General features: G+C 46.9%; 1 pseudogene; it reads right to left on the bottom strand.

The window, feature by feature from the left end:
* Positions 1 to 2084: 2084 nt before the first annotated feature.
* On the bottom strand, positions 2085 to 9332 carry LOC136377300 (dehydrogenase/reductase SDR family member 4-like; annotated as a pseudogene).
* Between the last annotated feature and the right edge of the window lie 430 nt (positions 9333 to 9762).

The raw sequence follows: 9762 nt of genomic DNA, 5'->3' as shown, positions 1-9762 counted from the left end.
TGAAATTTGCTCAATGAAAAAGTACAAGGTGATTTTTCAGGACCAGTGTAAAAGTCCATCAAATAGTGTTACCATGATGATAAGCTGTCATGATTTAATATAAGCATAAATGCTGTACTCTGCAAAAACTTTACATTCAAATAATATGGAGTATCTCTTTTTTAGAGAACTCAGGACACCAAAATTCAAAGCTATATGGATAAACCAATAAGCAGCTATTATATATATATATATATATATATATATATATATATATATATATATTGACAGAGAGAGAGAGTCAGAGAGAGGGACAGATAGGAATAGACAGGAAGGGAGAGATGAAAATCATAAATTCTTCATTGTGGCACCTTAGTTGTTCATTGTTTGCTTTATCACATGTGCCTTGACTCAGGTGCTGCAGCAGAGTGAGTGACCCTTGCTCTAACCAGTGACCTTGGGCTCAAGCCAGTGACCTTGGGCTTCAAGTCAGCAACCTTTGGGCTCAAGCGAGTGATCATGGGGTCATGGCTATGAACCCACCCTCGAGCTGGCAACCTCAGGGTTTCAAACCCCAGTCCTCCACGTCCCAGTCCGATGCTCCATCCACTGTGCCACTGCCTGGCCCAGCTATTTCATATTTCAAAGATTTTGCTTCACATGTGTGAAACTAGTCCAGCATCAGGAAGTCGTGTGACCGTACATGGTTTGTTTAAAATGACTCCATTTGCACAACTTCAATTCACAGACAGATCTTTCAGGAATCTGTTTTTGTCCCTAGAGTCAGGTCCATTTTGTGAGGATGTGCGAATTCTCACTGTTTGTATGAGTGACTGCATTGTTGGGAACACTTGAACATAACTGCCTAGAATTCTCTAGAGGTGGGGCAGAGTGTGTATCTCAAACCTAGAAGGCTTGGATTAGTGGTTCTTCATCCTAGCTGCACCCTATAATCATGAGGAAGGCTTAACATTGGTGTCCTCTGGATATGCCCAGGTCCTTTCTTTGGACCAACTGAAAAAGAATTTCTGGGAGTGGAGCCTGAGCATCTGTAGTTTGACAAGTACCCCAGCTGATCCTACTAGGCATCAAGACTGAGAAGCAAGGGGCTACTCAATTCTGGGGCTCTGAGATGATAATACCCCGACTTATTAGTGAGCTGTGACTAAGCCTGCAGCTCATGCCTGGCATCAGAATGGCTTTGGGAGCACTGGAGTGGGAGTCCGTCCTAAAGTAGGCCTTGTTTGCACAAGTAGTCCTTGAGGGACAAGACGGAGAAGCTAAAGAAAATAGAGTTCCCAGAAGCCGGGTGTTGGGGAGAGGATCAGGGCCTCTACCGAGCTCTTCTCTGCTGTAACCGGGACATCTCTGTGTTTGTTTTGGCAAACACAGAAGCAGACTCCTTGCACGCACCCCACTGTAGAGATGAGTGTTCACAAACTAGTGAAGTGTGTGCCTGAGGCAGAGGAGAGCTGTCACTGTTGTCTGTGGGAGCAAGAGTAACAAGAGGTGGGCTGTGTGAGGGACCAGACCTTTCCATCTTTATCCCTCCTAACCCTCTCTGACACAGCCTTACCTTCTTATGGGGAGAAAGAGAGAGAGAAGAGGGTGGGGAGGATGGGAAGCATCAACTGCAGTAGTTGCTTCCTATATGTGCCTTGAGCAGGCAAGGTAAGGGCTTTGAACTGGAGACTTCCATATCCAGGTCGAATGCTTTACCCACTGCTCCATCACAAGTCAGACTCCAATTTTGTTGACATTGCAGTTGAAAAGAGTGCAGGTGTTTTCAAAGTCTGTATGTGATAAATGGCAACTTAGTTCACTTTTTCAGAATTGGTATTTCACTTCACTAGCAGCTATTAAAGAACTGGTATTTCTCATAGGTAGCAGTTAACTAAAGTTTTCCAATAATGAGAAGTACTATTTTTTGGTAGCTGGAAAAGGGGACAGGTGGTATGCAAGTTTAAGTGTATTAGTTATTGAAGATTAGCTGCCATGTTTGCTAGAATAAACCAGGAAGAAGAGCCTGGATAACCCAGATAAGGGCAGGGTGGGGGTCGGGCTGAGGGAAGAAGGGGGCTAGCAAGGAGCAAATGGAAGAAGACAAAACTGGTCGAAGCAGCAATGAAGAAGATAGGTAGGGAGAGGGGAGGCCCCCACGAGCCTTTACCAGGTGCGCTGCAGGTTCATGGCAAACTGCACAGATTCCTCACATTTACACTGCACCTGACGGATGCATTCAAAGCCTAAAAGCCGACTGAGTTAGTGCCGTTTTCTGAGGCCTGCACCCTGCTGCTTTAATCCCCTCTTACCTTGTCCCACAGCTCGGTGACATCCATTAGGTTTCCAAAGAAAGGGTTGACGGCAGCATTGGAGACCAGGATGTCAATGCCCCTGTGAAGTTTCACAGCCTGAAAGAGTAATGTCTGAATCAGGGCTTCAGATCAGCAGGGACGAGCATTTATCAATGTTGATAAAGAATTCCTTGTTAAGAACAAAATGATGTCAAAAGGACATCTCTGTTTCTTAAAACATTTTTCTCCTAAGCTGCACTAACCTCTGCTGCTAAACACTTTAGGGTCGTATAATTCCTTTGGCATCTTTTCTTCCTGCCCCGTTCTTCTAAAGCTGTCACTGACCCCTTGGGAAGCTCCTTTATTCTTATGGCCTGCTGTCACTTCAAAACCTATTTCTAGACCCTTCCCCTTTTCACAGTGAGTCCTAGCACCTGTCTCCAAGTGCTTACTGCCCAGTTCTCCTTGATATGAGTTACCATTATCTCAAACTCAACCTGTTCACACCTACCTGAATGGTGAAACTGCTTTAAATAGAAAGTTATCACTGAAAAGGGCCTAATTTAGGTCATCTAGACCCATGTCCTCATGGTGAGGGTGATGACACTAGGTCCAGGGAAGTTAATTTCTCAAGGTCCTATAGCTCAGTAATGACATATTAAAGCCAGCTAAGAACAGGGGACCTAGTCATTTCAGTCTTTGGAGAGGCAAAGGGATTTGCTCAGAGCACAAAGCTAGTTACTGGTGGCAGAAATGAAATCAGTCTGACGGAGAAGACACCAGCCTGGGGTTAAAGCAGTTACGTACTTGGTTATAATGTCATGTCACCCCCTGTTGCCCCTCTCTCCCCACCCCCGTTTGTTTGGCTTGCAGGCATGGAAGATTCCAGGCAGAGCTGACATTGAAGCTGGGAAAACCAAGAAAGGTAACATCTCACCCCCTTACTAAATTGTGAGTAGGTGGTGGCAGGCATGTGCTGCGGTGACGAGTGGCCAGGCAGACTCTGCCAACAATAACCTGGGCTTCTCAGCTTGTGACACAGTTTGTTTCCTAGGGCAGTGATGTAACCTGAATTTTGGTGTAAGTAGAAACACACCTAGCCTAAGTCACTTACCTATCATAATACAGTTGTAAAATCATAATCTAGAACATAAAAACATAATTAAACCACAGAAAAAGGAAAAGGACATAAATATACTGTACTGTACACTGTATTGTGTATCCTTCCACTGCACTCAAACTAGTTCGCCCATGTAGTCCATAGGTATGACACTAATGGTGTAAGTTGAAACACATCTCAACTTTTAAAAGTTTTTATGGGAGTGAGCATTGTCAACTCAAAACATTGTATGTTGAGACTGTTATAACCCAAGGACTCTCTGTACTACCGTGCAATCAGACTTTGCATTTGCCCGGAACCTGCAATTTTCATGCCTGGGGCAAGCAGCAGTAAATGAGGCCTCAGTCAACTTGGTGCTTCACAATTTGATTTGGCGCAGGGAGGGGCGCTATTAACCATGTGTACCATCTGCTAGCTCCCATTTTAACTAATTATTCTTGCTAACTAGGTGCTAAGCTCAGCTGTTTCTACACTGCTAAAGGAGTGGCTGAGCTATCAACATGTAAATCTCACAAAACTATAAAATCACATAATCTTTTAAAACCAGTATCAATACTTTCTTGCGCTGTCTAAATTGAGTGCCCTGGCACTAAACCCCAGTCACTTGCCTTGGCTCTGTGTAAGTCTGGCCCATGGACTTGTGACTAGGAAAGTGCAGAACACGATAGAAAGTGATGTGCTGTGGTCTGTGTTTGTGTGTCTGGGGCAGGAGAGAAGCTGGTGGATCGCACTGGAGTCACCTGGAGAGCCTTTTCATTTCGGCTGTGCATCCCGCCCCCCTCCCCAGGCCAGTCAGCACAGAGAGGGCAGGAGGTTGGGTTTTGACTGGACAGAGATAGAGAACCAAAGATTAATGAGAAAGGTACTCTGACTACCCAGCTGGTGTCTTCTCAGTCTTCCTCTAATTGTGCAATCACTACACAAAAGTGGTTTAGTATCATTTGCTCTGTGTTCTGATAGGTATATATTTTAGAAAAAGTATAATCAAGTGGAGAAGTAGCTAATGTGGTTTCCTCTCATCACACCTTTGAGAAGCTTCCAGGTGCAGACTAGGAGGCCACTGGGTAGTAACTGTCCTCAGGGCAGCAGCTTTCCTGATCACAGGGTGACAGCTGGCGACAGGCAGAACACAGCTCGAATTGCTAACTAGTATCCTATTATTCTCCATCCTGACATTGCCCTGAGAGTCATTTTGACTCTTCCCTCCTGTTCCATTTCTTGAGGCCGGGTTAGAAAAGAAATCTTGGCTGGTTCCCACCTAATGTTTCTTGGGCGTGTCCAGTCTGGCCCCACCCCCACTGCTCTAGACCTGAATGACAGCAAGAGCTTCCTCGCTGATGCCCTTGGCTTAGCGTTTTCTCTACTCTAACATATCCTTCCTGCCAGTGCCAGGGTCTCTTCCTTTAATAACCATTTTCGTCTTGCTCAAAACCTCTTTTTTCCGACAAGGACATCTAAACGCCTTTGGTAGGCCATGGAGGCCCCTGTGCCCTCTCCTTCCCGCCAGCCCATCACACCAGCGCTCCTGGACGTGTGCTCTCTGCTGTGGGCCGACAGTGCTCCTCCTCCCTCAGCCCTTGGCTGTCTGCTCATTTTGCAGAGTCATCTGGAGCCCCGTCCTGTTCCATCTGTCCATCCCACTCACTGCTCAAGGTCTAGCTAAAGCCCCACCACTAGGACAAGGCTGCAGGACAGATGTGGTGAGATGATTTTCCTGACAGGATTTTGACATTAAGTTGCTACATACATTTCATGTGGCTAGTCACTCATTGACCCAGGATCCCAGATGGCTTCCTTTAACTCTCAGTATCAAGGTCCCAATCTCAAGCTCTGTGCAGCAGCCTATGCCAGATAAGGTGAATTTCTTGAACCTACAATGGCTCTAGACAATGTACATTTGAGCATTACCAAATGGTTCCTTTTTGTATGTGTTTGTTTTTAGCGAGTGAGCAAGAGAGGTAGACAGAGACAGAAGAGACAGGAAGGGAGAGAGATGAGAAACATCAACTTGTAGTTGCAGCACTGTAGTTGCTCATTGATTGCTTCTCATATGTGCCTTGGCCAGGATGCTCCAGCTGAGCCAGTGACCCCTTGCTCAAGCCAACAACATTGGGCTTTAAGCCAGTGACCGTGAAGTCATATCTATGATCTCATGCTCAAGCCGGCAACCCTGTGCTCAAGCTGTTGAATCTGTGCAGCCAGATGAGCCCTCATTCAAGCTGATGACCATGGGGCTTGAACTTGGGAGCTAAGCATCCCAGGTGGACACTTTATCCACTGTACCACCACCAGTCAGGCCCCAAATGGTTTCTTAAAAATGGAATAGCATTGCCCTGGCCTGATATCTCAGTTGATTAGAGCATCGAGTCAGTATGTAAAGGTTGCTGGTTTGATTCCCGTTAGGGAACATACAGAAAGAGATTGATGTTTCTGTCTCTCTGTCTCTTTCCCTCTTCCTGTATCTTTAAAACCACCACCAACAAAACAAAACAAAACAAAGCAAAACAAATCCCCCTTTAGCCTGACTGGTGGGGGTGCAGTGGACAGTGTCTACCTGGAATGCTGAGGTCACTGAGGTAGCCACTTTGAAACCAAGGCCACCGCTTGAGCATGGGATCATCAACACCATCCCAAGGTTGCAGGCTTGAGCCCAAGGTCATCAGTTTGAGCAAAGGGTCACTGGCTCAACTTGAGCTTGAGGGCTGATTCCTGGTTAAGGTACATGTGAGAAGCAATCAATGCACAACTAAAGAGAAGCAATGAGTTGGTGTTTCTTTCTCCCTGATCTCTCTATCTCTGCCTTCCTGTCTGTCTGTCTCTCTCTCAAATTAAAAAATCTTAAAAAAATGAAATAACCTTATGCCTCTATCATTGTTTAACATCCCCTCTTCTAAGAAGATTACCCAAATTATTTCTGCCAGCCTTCCCATTGATGAGCACAATCCTGCACTTTCCATTTTTGGATAGAATCACCTTCCACTCCAGGGAATAAAGTGTGGGCCCCGAGCCCAAGAGAAGGGCAGCCTCCTTTCCCAGGTGTTCATATTTTCTTGTGTAGCTTGAAGGCTGGAACCAAGTACCAACTCTGACGCTGGCTTAGACACTGTCTTTGAGAGTAAAGTCCAAGGGGGCACCCAACGCCTGACCTGACGATAATGGGGAAATGCTCGGTAGCCTGTAGGCAGGTTGTCAGGTCTGGCTGACTCACAGCTCTGTTCTTACTGGCTGGGGGACCTTGGGATATGGCTCCACCTTTCTGAGCAGAGTGTAAACAGGGAGAGTATTCCTTGCTTTGTTTGGGTTGTTGTCAGGTTTAGAGATAAGCTGTGTAGGCTCTGAAGAAAGTGAATGGCACCCAGTGGGTGGCTGCAAGATGGTGGGCTGCCCACACACTGAAGGAGAGGGACTGACTGCTGATTAGCTCACAGGAGGGAAAATCTATTTTGTGATTGTATCTAGCCTTCTCATCTGCCCAGGTAGGTTGGAAACCACTGGAGAACCAGGACAGCTGTTTTTTCGGTGCCCCCAAGGGCTGGTGCTGGGTTGAAGCATTAGAGCAGTTTTTGATTCCTGGACTGGGATGGGATGATTCTTGGAGACATATCAGAAAGACACACAGTAAAAGGATGCTGCTGGACTGGTGTGTGTATGCAGAACACACCTATGTCTTAGATAATAGTGTTGACGTGGATCACACCAATGTTGTCCAGGAAAGCATGGAAGGTGGCTCAGGCTGGCTCCCTTTTGCTACCTCCTGGGTCTGTGCCCATAACCTCGCTTCTCACCGTGGCCACCAGCCGCTCCCGGTCCTCAGCTTTCCCCACGTGGCACACGATGCCCGTCACGCTCAGCCCCTCCCCCTTCAGCGCTGCCACTGCCTGGTCCACATTCTGCTGCTTCCGGCTGCTGACCACCACGTGGGCCCCATCCTGGGCCAGACGCTGGGCAATGGCAAAGCCGATTCTGTGGCAGAGAGAGATACGGATTGTCAAGGCCAGTACGGGAAGAGGTTGAGAGCATGGGCTTGGAGTGAGACTGCCCCGGTGTGAATCCTGGCTATCCTTCCGGGCACTCGTTTACTTGTTTTTGGAATCATTTTTGCACTCAGATTGGTTTCCCAGAAAGTAACATCACCTTCCATAGACAGGCTCCATACCCAGTAGAAAGTGAGCAGCAGCCACTTCCATGATTGCAGGGTCTCACTCAAAAGACCCTTGCCCCAATATCTTCCTTACTAGTCTGCATCATCTCAAAATCCTATTGTTAGTTATGTTTGGGGTTCCCATAGAAGGATGAATCTCTGGTTAAAAATAAATTTTTTACATTCCTCTCCTGTGAGTAAGGGTTACACATTTTGCAACTGTTAGCCATTAGCATTTCAAGTACATTTGTATTTTAGATTTGTGTAGAGGTGGCATCTGCAAAGTCCTGTGGGTATGACAAGCAGTATAGACAAGAGTGGTGGTGGAAAGAGGACATGCAGATGGCCAATAGGCATATGAAAAAATGCTCAACATCACTAATCATCAGAGAAGTGCACATTAAAACTACAGTGAGATATCACCTCACACCAATCAGAATGGCACTCATCGACAAAACAACACAGAATAAGTGCTGGAGAGGATGTGGAGAAAAGGGAACCCTCCTGCACTGATGGTGGGAATGCAGACTGGTGCAGCCACTGTGGAAAACAGTATGGAGATTCCTCAAGAAATTAAAAATTGAACTGCCTTTTGACCCAACTATACCACTGTTAGGAATATACCCCAAGGACACCATAGCACTGTTTGAAAAAAAGAAATGCACCCCCATGTTTACGGCAGCATTGTTCACAATAGCGAAGATCTGGAAACAGCCCAAGTGTCCGTCAGAGGACGAGTGGATTAAAAAGCTTTGGTACATATACACTATGGAATACTACTCAGTCATAAGAAAGGATGACATCGGATCATTTACAACAATATGGAGGAAACTTGATAACATTATACTGAGTGAAATAAGTAATTCAGAAAAAACTAAGAACTATGTGTTTCCATACATAGGTGGGACATAAAAATGAGACTCAGAGACAAGGACAAGAGTGTGGGGGTTATGGGGTGGGGGGGGAGAAGAGGGAGGGGGTTGGGGGAGGGGAGGGGCACAAAGAAAACCAGTTAGAAGGTACGGAAGACAATTGGACTTTGGGTGATGGGAATGCAGCATAAGCAAATGTCAAAATAATCCAGAGCTGTTTTCTCTGAACATATGTACCCTGATTTATCAATGTCACTCCATTAAAATTAATCAAAAACATAAATAAATAAATACACAAAATCATAGTTGAAAAAAAAAAGAGTGGTGGTGGGTGAGAGACTGGCTGGGCAAGGATGGTGAAAATGCACTCAGCCAAAAAAGAAAAAGAAAAATGTGGAAACCTGAGCCTTTTGACACATCTAGGTAAGGGACACAGTTCTGGGAAACTTGTCCATAGTCGGTGGAGACAGTGGAGTAGTATTTTTGAAATCTAGGCTGTCTTGAATTTCTGGTGTCTGGTCATCCTAGACTCAAAGTGGTGCCAGTTCAAAGCGGCAGCCCAGAGCACTGAGACTGTGGGTTGAAGGGGGAAGCACTGAGTTGTGCAACTGAGCCAGAGGCAGCTGTGCCAGGTGGATTCAGACCGGGCTGCAGGCCGATCACGTGGTTCCTTGCTTTCTGGGCCAGACTTTGGCCCCTTATGAGGCCTGGTTACAGGACCTGGGAGAGAAAGGACAGGAGTTAGCACTTATTTCCAGAAAGAAAGTAGCCTCAAAGACTCTGACTGGGGCACCCACCTGTCGGTGGAGGCTGTTACTAGAGCCACCGTATTCGCGAGCGGATCCTGGCAAGCCACCCTAAGCTGGCCATCCGCATTGATTTCCAAACGAGATATATTCACCCAGCAACAGCTTCGCCTTGTGCATTGCGGGGTCGGTTGTTTAGGGAGCAACCAGAGGTGTAGGTGCGAGGGGAAGCTCAACTCCTGTCGCATGCGTGATTCCAGGCTCCGGACCCACCCTTGGGCTGAACGGCTCCTCCTGCTCAGCTCCAGCTCTTCGCGCCGGTTGCAGGCGGTGGCTACGCGCTCCCACAGCTGGCGCATGGCCACCGCGCCCCGCAGCTCTCTGTTTTCCTCTGGTGGGGGCCTGACAGTGTGTTCCGTCCAATTTTCAGAAGGGCCTGCCTCCCTGCTGGAACCCGCAGACTTCCTCGCATTCCTCCATCAACATCCGCTTACCCACGTCATTTTCGGAGAAGGGAAGCAAGGGAGAGGGAGGTAGCCAGCTTTTAGTTGGTTGCTTTTGCTTCCCAGAACCTTAGGGTTGGACCTCATTCTCCAAAGAAGTCTTGGTC

The sequence above is a fragment of the Saccopteryx leptura genome, chromosome 6 (assembly GCF_036850995.1).
Source record: "Saccopteryx leptura isolate mSacLep1 chromosome 6, mSacLep1_pri_phased_curated, whole genome shotgun sequence".
In the NCBI taxonomy this organism is placed as follows: domain Eukaryota; kingdom Metazoa; phylum Chordata; class Mammalia; order Chiroptera; family Emballonuridae; genus Saccopteryx; species Saccopteryx leptura.
The sequence above is the reverse complement of the archived record's forward strand: the minus strand, read 5'-3'. Positions and strand labels throughout refer to the sequence as shown.